This window comes from Gorilla gorilla, chromosome 9 (assembly GCF_029281585.2).
Source record: "Gorilla gorilla gorilla isolate KB3781 chromosome 9, NHGRI_mGorGor1-v2.1_pri, whole genome shotgun sequence".
Lineage (NCBI taxonomy): Eukaryota > Metazoa > Chordata > Mammalia > Primates > Hominidae > Gorilla > Gorilla gorilla.
In genome coordinates, this window is record NC_073233.2 from 65709695 (window position 1) to 65723625 (window position 13931).

At 42.4% G+C, this 13931-nt stretch overlaps 1 protein-coding gene across 1 annotated transcript in view; it reads left to right on the forward strand.

Moving 5' to 3' along the window:
• Nucleotides 1–13931, forward strand: part of OR9Q1 (olfactory receptor family 9 subfamily Q member 1) — a 151926-nt gene that overhangs the window by 14040 nt on the left and 123955 nt on the right. Inside the window, exon 2 of the mRNA XM_055356163.2 lies at nt 13296–13373. The gene's annotated coding sequence lies outside the window, so the exon portion shown is untranslated. The remainder of the gene's footprint in view (nt 1–13295; nt 13374–13931) is intronic.

Genomic DNA, 13931 nt, shown 5'->3' on the forward strand with positions numbered 1-13931 from the left:
TTCTTAAAGAATAACTATATATATATATATATATATATATATATATTTTTTTTTTTTTTTTTTTTTTTTTTTTTTTTGAGACGGAGTCTCACTCAGTCGCCCAGGCTGGAATGCAGTGGCGCGATCTCGGCTCACTGCAAGCTCCGCCTTCTGGGTTCATGCCATTCTCCTGCCTCAGCCTCCCGAGTAGCTGGGACTACAGGTGGCTGCCACCACGCCTGGCTAATTTTTTTGTATTTTTTTTTTTTTTTAGTAGAGACGGGGTTTTACCGTGTTAGCCAGGATGGTCTCGAACTCCTGACCTCATGATCCGCCTGCCTCGGCCTCCCAAAGTGCTGGGATTACAGGCATAAGCTACTGCGCCCAGCCAAGAATAACTATATTTTTGAGATAAATTACATAAAATGGTAAAAAGTCTGATGCATACCCATAGAAAGGATCCTAAACATATTAACGTGAATATTGCTTTAATAAAACTTGATACAAGTAAAGAAACTGGGAAAAACCCAGTTTTGTGAATGTGATTATTTACATTACAAATTAAAACAATAACTCCCTTAAAAACCAGTCCTACCTACAAGAATTTGAGGTGCATGATATGTGCAGGTATTGATAGCTAAAGTTTTTAAAGCCACCACTAATGGCAGATCAATCTGCAATGAGATAAGCTATACAATCATGTTGTAGGAAATGCATATTTTTGTAAATAGGGAGTTTCTAAAAATATAGTTTCTTCTTTGGGGATATATCTATTATAGAGTGAAACATTGTCATATGAAGGATTAACCTAGCATAGATACTACTCCACTGTTACTCAGAGAATGTCACAGGGAGTAATTCTGGACAAATAAAACTTATTAAGATGGAATTCAGTAAGGAGTGATGCTTGTCTTACTCTGACCATTCTGGGTATTAGGATACTGATTTGTTAGGTAGAAACTACCTGGTAACCACCCTTGGAAAGGTCCTTTGACTTGGGACTTGGTGAGAATGACTGGATCTACACTTTGAAATCAGAACCCTACAGTTTTCTGTGAGCCATTACATCACCATTGTCAAAAGCTCTGGTATAACTCTCCTTCACTGACATTCTTCTGGTCTCTCTTTTATGGCTCCGTGTTGTTCTTGTCCCTTGTACCTGTGCTGGGATTTCTATTTCGTTTTTCAGGGTTCTTAGTCTTTTTAGTTAGTTTCTTATTTTTCCATTTTTACATGCCAAGTCCTTAGCAACTGATTTTTAGGGTGTGTCTGTCAAAATGTTGGCTTTGGCTGTGGAATGCTACAGCTTTGTTCCTCTAAATTGAATCTTCTTCTTTATTTTTAAATTATTTATTTATTTATTTATTTTGAGACAGGGTCTCACTCTGACACCCAGGCTGGAGTGCAGTGGCACAATCTTGGCTCACTGCAATCTCTGCCTCCCAGTTTCAAGTGGTTCTCCTGCCTCAGCCTCCCAAGTAACTGGGACTATAGAAGCACACTACCTCACCCACCTAATTTTCGTATTTTTAGTAGAGATGGGCTTTCACCATTTGGCCAGGCTGCTCTCAAACTTGCGACCTCAGGTGATCCACCCGCCTTGGCCTCCCAAAGTTCTGGGATTACAGGCGTGAGCCACTGCGCCCGGCCTAAATGGAATCTTCTTCATACCCTTGCTTTCTTTGGTGGCTTCATTCTCATTGGTTCCAATAACATCTTTGGCCAGACTTGGCAAGGGAGGATTTTCAGCACCTTTTGGTAGGAACTTAAAATGAATCTCATTGCCCAGAAATGTGGTTGCCTTGATACACTGAGATATTTTGTGTAACGAGAGTAAAGCTCTGTTTCTCCCCAGGGAGCAACCCAGGAGCACTTTCATTTAATCAGTTGATGCCCAGTATTTTGTGGGCTTCTTCAGCATCCTCACACTCTCATGGAAGTGGACAGGCTTCCTTTAGAGCAGACTTTGCATAGGTGGTCACTTCACTGGGTCTGTGACAGTCACCTGTCCTCATTTACTCCAAGGCAAGCAGCTACAGGTTATTTACTTATAAAACAGTTTCACAATAGATATGTTTAGTCCACTCCACTCAGGTTAGGTTGGTGATGGCAGATCACAAACTCTTTGCTTATAAGGATTATAGTTTAGCCTCTCTGAAGGTCCCTTCCAGGACATAGCTTAGAGCAAGTGTCCTGTAAAAGTTTCAGTTATTTGGCAATAAATCAAGGTAAAGGTTTTGCCACTGGGTATGATTTTATTGATTTATTTAACAAATGCTAGTTTAGTGTTTGTTCTGTGCCAGGTACTTTCCTAAATGTTTTACTAAATTTATTACTCCTAAATTTATTAACACCTCATTGATAATATCATGAAGTCAGTGCTATTATTATCCTTCTTTATAGAGGAGAAAACTGAGGGACAGAGAAGCTAAGTAACTTGTCCGAAGTCACCCAGCAAAGTAGGTGGCAGAGCTAGGGCTTGAAACCTGTTCATTGACTCTTAACCTCTGTACAGTGATACCCTGAGTAAATTGGTTCCCTCTCCTGGCATCAGTTCCCTTATCTGTAAAAGGACAGAGTGGACTAGGTGACTTTAAATATCTACCTTTTGAGTGTTTATCATGTGCTGAGACGTTTCATACAGTTTCTTGTTTTATCACAACAACCCGAAGATGAAGTCTTAGTCTCATTTTACATTGCAGCAAACTGAGGCTCAGAGAGGTGAGGTAACATGCTGAGGTTTATATAGCTATGACAGCAGGAGGACATGAACCAGGTCTGGCTGGCTCCACTCAACCACTCTACCTGTCTCCTCTCAAAGACCTTTTCCAATGCTAATTTTGCATAAGTTGATTTATTCATTTACCAATCACGTATTCTGTCTCCTCACTGTATGAGGTGCTGGCTGGGTGCTGAGAGGCCATAGAATGAATTAGACCAGATGCTTCTATCAAGGACAATATTATTTGCAAACATGTCTTCTCTCCCCTTGATAGAATGAAATATAAAATAGAAGCAGCTCAGGGACAGGGAGGGGTTCAGACCTGTGTGATGGGGCTCAGAAGAAGGCTCGTCCTCCTGGTGGGGAGTTCAGGAAGGCATCCCTGAGAAAGCCACACTCCCCATGGTTCACTTCAGTTTTTCCCACTTGAGATGATGCCGGCCAAACATTTGGTCTTTTGTGTTCTTTTCAGGATGGAGAAGGATGATGTAGCATTTGGAAAAGAAGAGGGAGGACATGAGGCCTCCTCCTGATGCCAAGATGACAAAGACCTCCATGGCCATGGTGTCTTTGCTGTGGGCATGCATGTGGGCAGGTATGAAGGACACCCAGACACAGGAGCAGACAACATGCTGAGAGTGATATGCTTTGCTTCATTGAAGGTGTCAGGCAGCCGGCAGGTGGGGAAGGTCACCAGCAAGCTGACCAGATCTAGCAAACTCAAGTAGCCCAGTTCCAAGAGAAGTTCCAAGGAGCCTTTATCACACTTTACAGTCACTATGGGCCGGGGTTCTGTAGAGTTTCACAGGCTGAGGGGGCCATCTGGTCACCCAGAGTGCACACAAGGCTGGCTGGGTCAGGGAACAGTGAGGATGATGCTAAGGAGGACTGGCCCCGCCCACCTCCTAAGCTGGGTGTCTGCCTGGGTGGCATGGAAGGCTGCCACCACCACGATGGTCTTGGCCAGCACAGTGGACGTGCAGACCATGAAGGTGACCCCAAAATCTGCCTGGTGCACAGCACAGGTGATGGGGTCTGGGTGGCCAATGAACATGAAGGGGCAGAGGAAGCTGAGGGCCAAGGAGGACAGCAGGAGATAGCTGAGCTGGCAATTGTTGGCTCGGATGATGGGAGTGTGGTGGTGTCAGACGAAGATGCCTAAGATGGCCAGGGCAAGGAGGAAGAGCAGGGCTGTGCAGACAGCCAACGCCGTGTCAAGGTGCTCGTGATAGAACAAGAAGTCAAGGGTTTTGGGGATGCGCTGGCCCTTCTGCACATTGGGCCACTGGTTGTCAGAGCACTTCTGACATGCAACACTATCTGAAGGGAGAAAGAGAAACTGGGTCAGACAACAGAGTGGGGAAGCTTTTGGAAATTTTTCCATGGTCAAGCAGTTCTATGACTTGTGATGGCTTTTCCAGCAGGCTTTGGTGTATTTCAGTCTCAACTGGATGGGCCTTCCAGATTGTCTGATGTCCTTGGATTCAGGGCCAAAGACACAGATGGCAGAAATCCTGACAGCAGCTGCTTATCATGCATCAGACTATCATGAAATAACACTGAGACAACCACTTATGGAAGCTCCAAATCCTATCTAGGATCCCTTTAAATTGACCAACCATTGTGGTAATGTTGTAATTCATAGCCACAGCTAATTAATTTACAGATTTATTCATGCATCAGCCGATTTAGTTTAAGGAATGTTTATGGAGTGCTTAGTATGTACACAGATTCTCTTTTTAAACCATGCTACCCTTCTCTAAATAACAATATTAACAAAACTTAACAGTTTTGTATTCCATAGTGATTTTAAGGATGTATTTTGTGGCCTGAGCCCTGGAATAGTCATTTATTCTTATTTGATCTCTTTCCTGAATGGTAATGCCTAGGTTTTCTTCTAGGGTTTTTATGGTTTTAGGTCTAACGTTTAAGTCTTTAATCCATCATGAATTAATTTTTGTATAAGGTGTAAGGAAGGGATCCAGTTTCAGCTTTCTACATATGGCTAGCCAGTTTTCCCAGCACCATTTATTAAATAGGGAATCCTTTCCCCATTGCTTGTTTTTCTCAGGTTTGTCAAAGATCAGATAGTTGTAGATATGCGGTGGTATTTCTGAGGGCTCTGTTCTGTTCCATTGATCTATATCTCTGTTTTGGTACCAGTACCATGCTGTTTTGGTACCAGTACCATGCTGTTTTGGTTACTGTAGCCTTGTAGTATAGTTGGAAGTCAGGTAGTATGATGCCTCCAGCTTTGTTCTTTTGGCTTAGGATTGACTTGGCGATGCGGGCTCTTTTTTGGTTCCATATGAACTTTAAAGTAGTTTTTTCCAATTCTGTGAAGAAAGTCATTGGTATCTTGATGGGGATGGCATGGAATCTATAAATTACCTTGAGCAGTATGGCCATTTTCAGGATATTGATTCTTCTTACCCATGAGCATGGGATGTTCTTCCATTTGTTTGTATCCTCTTTTATTTCATTGAGTAGTGGTTTGTAGTTCTCCTTGAAGAGGTCCTTCACATCCCTTGTAAGTTGGATTCCTAAGTATTTTATTCTCTTTGAAGCAATTGTAAATGGGAGTTCACTCATGATTTGACTTTCTGTTTGTCTGTTATTGGTGTGTAAGAATGCTTGTGGTTTTTGTACATTGATTTTATATCCTGAGACTTTGCTGAAGTTGCTTATCAGCTTAAGGAGATTTTGGGCTGAGACAATGGGGTTTTCTAGATATACAATCATGTCGTCTGCAAATAGGGACAATTTGATCTCTTTCCTTGATTTGGATATATTTGTAGGGTCCTAGATACTTTGATTCCATGTCTTCCTAGTCTCCAAGTTCAAGGATTTCTCATTTGTGTCATCCTCTCTTCAGCACCTGGTGGTTCCTTCTCAGCTTCATTCGCTGGAAACTTTCTCTTCAAAAGGGCAAAAGGTATTTCCAAAGTCTCTACTTTCCCAGGGAGAGTTTTGAAGAGACTTCATCCAAACCTGTGGCTTCAACAATTACCTGGATTCTGAACCTGGTCTTCCTGCTCCAATCTCCCTCCTTTGTCTATTTGTCTATTCATTTCCCCCAGACACACGCTGAAATACACATTGCTTTTATACTGAAGTAGTTCAGAGGCTCCTTCCCATTTTCTATAGAATAGAGTCCATGCTCCTGAGTCCAGCAGGTAAAGTCCTCTATGATCTGACCACCTGCCTCCTATATCTTGCATCACAATTGATGCTGAAACCACTCTCGGCTCCTTATTGCTTTCATGCCTTTACTATAATAACTTCCTCCTTGGCCTGGAATATCCTTATTATGCTTCATTGCCTTTGAAACCTTGCTTGTTGTTTAAGGCCTGTGTCACATGCCACCCCCTGCATTGCCAAGTCTCCCTGCCTATTGGTTAGAATTAATTGTTCCAACGTGCTTTCACAGCTCGATGCTTGAATATTTATTTATTTATTACAGTATTGACTTCACTTTATAGTCTAGTTTCTTTATTGAGAGATGAGCTGTGCTAAGTGTAGGGGTCCAGTATCATTCTCTTTTAATATATCCTGAGCTCTGTGGGTCCAGGGCCATGGCTTATTTGTTGTTGGTACCCTTGCACCCAGCACAGTGGTTGTATATGGTTGGTGCCAGTTGATATCTGTTGAATGAATGACATCTTAGTAAAATACAGATTATGTCATTAGGGTAATTCTTTTTAAACATTTATGAAATGCCTACCATATGACAAATATTAAACTAAGTACAGGATTTGAACAAACTCATGGTTGATAAAAGAAAGAATGAATGTAATAGCCTCAAATGGCTTTAATGTAGCGTCTGGGAAGGTCACATTGACATCTTATTTTTGGTCTCCACTTCCCTGGACTTTTCCATTGAAGGAATTTCCTTGAAGTGGACACAGCTTTCATCTGAAGTCTACTCTGGCTGATGGCTGGCCGCCCTCTGACCAAGAACCAGCCTCCCTCCTTACCTGGTGACATTGCGATTTCTCTTCTGGGGCAGGGAAGGCTTTTGTAGCGGCATTTTGACTTCTCAAATAGGGTTGACTTCCTGGTTTCCACAGGATATTTTTCGTTGCAGACAGAGGAAGGGACCTACACACAAGAGGTGGGAGAGTGGAGGGGAGAGAGTGCTGGGGAGACTGCAGGGGGAATTGAGCGACATCTGTGCAGTCAGGTTGTGGAGGAATAAGCCTCATCGTTTTCACTTACTGGGTCCCTCTCTCTCTTCCTTTCTCTTACTCCTTCCTTTATTAAACCCCTCTTTATCACCTTTTCCTTTTCTACTCTCTTTCATTTTCCTCTTTCTCCATTTCTTGCTCAGATAATTAAAAATGTGTTCCATATATCAGGTACTGTACAGGGTGTTAGGGAAACAGTGATAGGTAAGAATAAGCTCTTCCGGATTTCGAGTGTGGTGGGAAAACAAGACATCTTGATGGTTGGAATTCTGGTTCTGCCCTTTATGGTTTGCGTGCCTTGGGCTTAACATCTCTAAGCTTCAGATTCCTCTTCAATAAAATGGAGATATAGATGGGGCATCCCTAATTTGAAAATCTGAAATCTGGAATGCTCCAAAATCCAAAACTTTTTGAGTGCCAACATGATGCCTCAAGTGGAAAATTCCACACCTGACTTGACATAAACAAGCTTTGTTTCATGCATGATATAGTTAAAAATATTGTAAAAAATCACCTTCAGACTATGTGTATAAGGGGTATATGAAACATAAATGAATTTCATATTTAGACTTGGATCCTATCCCCAAGATATTTCCTTATGCATATGCAAATATTTCGAAATCTGAAAAAATCTGAAATCCAAAACACTTCTGGTCCCAAGCAATTCGGATAAGGGATACTCAAGTTGTAAGTAATAATATGTATTTTTTTTTGTTTGTTGTTTTGAGACAGGACCTCACTCTGTCACCCAGGCTGGAGTTCAGTGGCACAATCTTGGCTCACTGCAACCTCCGCCTCCCGGGTTCAAGCGATTCTCCTGCCTCAGCCTCCCGAGTAGCTGGAATTACAGATGCGTGCCACTACCGCCAGGCCAATTTTTGTATTTTTAGTAGAGACAGGGTTTCACCATGTTGGCCAGGCTGGTCTCGAACTCCTGACCTCAAATGATCCACCTGTCTTGGCCTCCCAAAGTGCTGAGATCACAGACGTGAGCCACCACGCTCGGCCATAATAATATGTATTTTGAAGGTGGTGTTGGGATTAAATAAGACAATGCAAGTGAAGTCCATATCATAGTGACCAGAATCATGAGTGCATGACAAGTGCTAGTGAGCTGAGATCATATTCCGAAGTGTTAACTGCAGAGTCTGTCTTTCACTCTGGGCTCATCAAATCCCTTTGTTTATATTTAAGGGACTAATTTTCCCCTAGCCCCAACAAAACTGGGTCATCCACAGTGAATCAGAAACAAAGACTACAAACACTACCTAAGCCTCAGCACCACTCTAGGGTTCCTTGAGTCCAGGGTGTCTAAACCTCAGCACTACTGACACAGGGGCTGGATAATTCTTTGTTATGGAGAACTGTCCTGTGCATCTTAGAGCATTTAGCAGCAACCTTGTCCCCTGCCCCACTGGATGCCAGCAGCACTCCCTCAAGTTGTGACAACCAAAACTGTCTCCATACATTGTCATTGTCCCATGAGAGGCAAAATCACTCCAAGTTGGGAGCAACTGAGATTCAGATCATGCTTGCAGAATGAATTTCCTTAGAAAGGTCTGATGCATGGATTCTGTGGTCTGGGGAAGGAGAAGCAAGCGAGAAGATAAGTACCTGGGCTGCGAGATACCTGAAACAGTACTGAGTGAAGATCTCAACAGGTGGGGTCAGCCCCTTGCCTGTGGGGCGACAATGCTAATTTCTTCCCTGGAACTCTATTCTGCTTCCTTGTTCATCAGCAACTTTGTTCCCTCCTCTCAGGGTGGGATGATTTGGACATTGAGGTGTGATAGTCATGGGAATAAAAAACCGTATGCCTGACTAAGGTGAGACCAGTGGGAACAAGTTTGAAATCACGGAGGAAAGAGATAGAACGTATTATAGAACATATTATACCAGTTATAGACATTTTCTTACTCTTATCATAGAGGTATGTGAAAAATGCTATTGTTGCTCAGTGAAGGGAGTGTTTAACCCTGCCTACACGAGTTACAGGAAACTGCAGGAGGCATGATGATATTTGAGATGTAACTGCACTTAAATTAGAATTTCTCAGCTGATCGTGGTGGCTCACACCTGTAATTCCAGCACTTTGGGAGGCTGAGGCGGGTGGATCGTCTGAGGTCAGGAGTTTGAGACCGACTTGGCCAACATGGTGAAACCCCGTCTCTACTAAAAATACAAAAAATTAGCTGGGCGTGGTGGTGGGTGTGTGTAATCCCAGCTACTCTGGAGGCTGAGGCAGGAGAATCACTTGAACCTGGGAGGCAGAGGTTGCAGTGAGCCGAGATCACGCCATTGCATTCCAGCCTGGGCAACAAGAGGGAAACTCCATCTTAAAAAAAAAGAAAAAAAAAGAATTTCTCCCTCTGGTGACCTTAGATACTTAGGGGTCTGGGAAAGGACTAATGGGATTCCATGGGTTATTTTCCACTGCTTAAAAAAGCTCAGCATCGATTGCCTATTTCTTGACATAAGTCTGCAAGGCTATCAGTAGTATCTCTAGGTATCTGGAGTTGACCATCTCAGGGTAAACTTGAATTGACAATTGTATCTAATTTGTTTTCCCATTTGCTCATTAGTTATCTTTGCCTTTAGCAAGGTCCCTAATTTTGGGAGCCAGGGAATTTGGAAGGTTTTATTTTCTGAACAGCCTCAAAGTTGTGTGAGTCAATAATCCACCCCTTTTTGACCCAGTATCCTAAGTGAGTTCAATATGACAAATACTCCTGGAGCTTGGGATGTGAGAGGTGCTGTGTGGTCTTGGTTCTCAGGGTTCTCTCAGCTCTAATCTTTAAGAGTCCTTCTGCCCAGACAATTGCGCTGTCATCGAACAGAAGCTCTTTTCCAGAAGGTGCTCTGAAGTCAAAGTGTCCAACAATGGCTGTCTGTCCTGACAGGTCTGGGAGAACATAGATGTTTTTAATGTCAAACGTTGTCAGCACTTCCCCATCTTTGGTGAAGAAAACCTCTTCTTGGGCTTTGGTGGTGAAGTTAACCTTTCAGGCATAATGGAGCACCTGAGAGAGGGATGGAAGATAACAGTAAAAAATTGATTAAGAGCAGCTGGGAGCAGTTGCTCATACCTGTAATCCCAGCACTTTGGGAGGCAGAGGCAGGCAGATCACCGGGTCAGGAGTTTGAGACCAGCCTGGCCAACATGGTGAAACCTCGTCTCTACTAATGATACAAAAAAAAAAAAAATTAGCTGGCCGTGGTGGTGGGCACCTGTAATCTCAGCTACTCAGGAGGCTGAGGCAGAAGAATCGCTTGAACCCAGAAGGCGGAGGTTGCGGTGAGCCAAGATCTCACCACTGCACCCCAGCCTGGTGACAGAGAGAGACTCCGTCTCACATTAGGAGCCCTTCCTCCACACCACTGGACAGTTCTCCCATATCTATGCTTGTTTGTGCCTTGGAGGGAGGCATCTTATCTCTGCACACTTTAAGAAAAAAGAGCTCTGTTTTCTCATGTTCCAAGTTTGTGTTAATCTATAGGGGCCAGGGTAGGGAAGTGAAAGACAAGATAATGGGGATCTGAAACATTAGATCTTGCCTAAGACTGCTTCACAGATAGGCTGGTCTTACGAATAGGAACCTATCCAGTTTTTTACAATCCATCCATACGAATTACTTAGCATCCTTCTTTGTGCCAGTTAGGATTGGTACCTAGGATAGAAAAGGTCAGTCCTGCCTTCAAGGCACAAAGAAGTGTGGCTGATAAAAAAATGTGTTTTGACTAAAAGCAGATATGGATTTGCGAATTACCCTGATTTGATCATTACATATTGTATACATATACTGAAATATCACACTGTATCTCATGAATATGAACGATTATTTCAATATATCAATTAGGCTGGCCATGGTGGCTCACACCTGTAATCCCAGCACTTTAGCAGGCCGGGATCAGGAGTTCGAGACCAGCATGGCCAACATGGTGAAACCCCACCTCTACTAAAAATACAAAAAAAAAAAAAAAAAAATAGCCGGGCATGGTGGCACATGCCTGTAGCCCCAGCTACTTGGGAGGCTGAGACAGAAGAATTGCTTGAACCCTTGAACCCAGGAGGTGGAGGTTGCAGTGAGCTGAGATCGCACCACTGCACCCCAGCCTGGGCGATAGAGCAAGACTCCATCTTAAAAAAAAAATAATAATATATATATATATAATAAAAATATTTAATTCACAGTAAAGCAGATATAAACTAAGAAGTATCTTTTCAGTGTATTCTAAACTCTTCATGGCTGAGACACTCTTGGATTATGTGACTATCAAAACCCTGTCATCATTCTTTTTGGGAACAGCTTAAAAAGCAGAAAAGGGAGTTTGCACCAATATTTCCCCATCTCCTTCATCCTCCATCCCCCATCCCAACCACCAGTTCTGGGGATCTAACATCCACCATAGTGACTGTAGTTAATAATACAGTATTGTTTACTTGAAATTTGATAAGAAAGCAGATTGTGAGTGTCCTTATTTCCCCTCACCCTCCCACACAATTGGTGACTATGGGTGGTGATGGATGTGTTAATTAGTTTTATTATGGTAACCATTACACAATGTATATGCCTATCAAATCATCACATTGTGCCCCATGAATACATACAATTTTTATTTGTTAATTATACCTGAATAAAGCTGAAAAAGAAAAGAGTAGAAAAAGGAAGATAAGCAGAGTGCCTTCAGGAATCCCTCTAGTGACTTTAGATCCAGTGGTTTGATCTTCGAACATCTTTGGAAAAGGTGGGATTGGCTTTGATTTTGTAATTAGGAAAAGAGGTGGTCATCTTTTCCAGAAACCTGGAACTCTTTAAGAAGACATTTGAGGTTCTTTATAATAGAGCTCTTACCCGCCTTTCCAACCTTTCCTTCTACTGTTCTTTTCCATTGACCATCCCATGCTTTGAATTAGCTAGATCACTTTTCCACTCCTGCAAGTGCCATTTTTACCAATACCAATACCCATATTTTTGCGTATTTATTACTCTTTCAACTACAATATAAACATCTTGAGGCAAGCACACAGTTTGTACATTTCTGTATCCCTCATTACTCCAAGTGCATGAAAATACTTGTGCTTAGTATGTAAAGTGCATGAAAATACTTGTGCTTAGTATGTAAAGTGCATGAAAATACAAGTGCTTAGTAAATACTTGTGGCATAAAAATGCATGCGTTGAGGCCAGGTGTGGCGGCTCATGCCTGTAATCCCAGGCCGAGGTGGGTGGATCACTTGAGGTCAGAAGTTTGAGACCAGCCTGGCCAACATGGTAAAACCCCATCTCTACTAAAAATACAAAAATTCGCCAGGCATGGTGGTGCGTGCCTGAAGTCCCAGTTACTTGGAAGGCTGAGGCAGAAGAATCACTTGAACCCAGGAGGTGGAGGTTGCAGTGAGCCGAGATTGCACCACTGCACTCCAGCCTGGGCGACAGAGCAAGACTTTGTCTCAAACAACAGCAAGAACAACAAAACACAATTATTTTTGCACCAATCAAATATATGTGTGTGTGTTGAACTGGGCTATGAAAATTCATAAGAACTAGAGGATGAAGTTTGAGCAAATGACTTTGTTGGGAGGAACTGGTTCTAGAGTCCTGAGCCAAGATTTCTGGTGACATTCCTCACTCTATCTGAATCAGTGATGTGACTTTGTAGATCTTTCTCTTTGTAGATCTTAACCTTCTCATCTGTAAAAAGGGGACCTACACCATAGGATTATCTTGAAAATTAAATGCATTAATACATAAAAGTGCTTAGCATGTAACTCAACATAAAAAACACTAAAAAGGTGTTAACTGTTATTTTTCTTAGAGCCCTTAAGAACTTATACTACATAAGCACTGTGAAATTACCTAAAAGCCTTCTTAAAGAAGCTGAGCCTAGTTTGAAGATCTTTGCTATGGTTTGGATGTTTGTGTCCCCTCTAAAATTCATGTTGAAACTTAATTATCATTGTGGTGGTACTAAGAGGTGGGGCAGTTTCAGAGGTGATTAAGTCACCCTTATGAATGAATTAGTTCTTTTTAAAAGGGCTGGAGGAGGCTGGATGTGGTGGCTTACATCTGTAATCCCAGCACTTTGGGAGGCTGAGGCAGAAGGATCGCTTGAGACCAGGAGTTTGAGACTAGTCTGGGCACCATAGTGAAACCCCATGTTTGCAAAAAATACAAAAATGTAGCCAGGCATGGTGGCATGTGCCTGTAGTCCCAGCTACTCAGGAGGCTGAGGTAGGAGGATTGCCTGAGCCTGGGAGGTCGAGGCTGCAGTGAGCCATGATCGCACCACTGTACTCCATCCAGCCTGGGGAACAGAGCGAGACTCTATCTCTTAAAAAAAAAAAAAAAAAAGCTGGAGGCAACTACTAACTTAGGCCCCTTTTGCCCTTCTACCTTCTATCTTCAGCCATGTAAGCAGCAAGAAGGCCCTTACCAGACACTGCATGCTGGTGCCTTGATCTTGGACTTCCCAGCCTCCTGAACCGTAAGCAATATATTTCTATTATTTATAAGTTACCCAGTCTGTGCTACTTTGTTATAGCGGCACAAATGGACTAAGACAACCTTCTTTTAATATTAAAAGGATTTTTGCTCTACTTTGACTTTATTTCTAAAACTTTGCATGGCTATTTGCAATATGTACTTAATGTTTAACAACTGGCTGTCTAAGAAAGGAAGCCAGGCTTTTTGGTGTTTGCTGATTTCCCTGGTGTAAATACTGCCACTATGGCTAGGTTGAAGCTACCAGTGGTTTAACAATGACTTGCACAATTCCTGAAAATTTAACAATTGACCTTCGCTGTTAGAGCCAGTTCTCTCTGTTGGACCTAGACCTCTGGTATCTTTAATAAGAGTCTTATGAATGCTATGAAGAGGCAGCTGTCATCATCTCCCTTCCTTCTGCTGGAGATTGTCTAGTCCACAGGTAGGCAAACTACTGCCTGTAGGCTAAAGTTAGTCTGGCACCTGTTTTTTTGTGTGATGTGTGAATTAATAATGACTTTTACATTTTTAAGTAGTTGAAAAAAATTAAAAGAAGAGT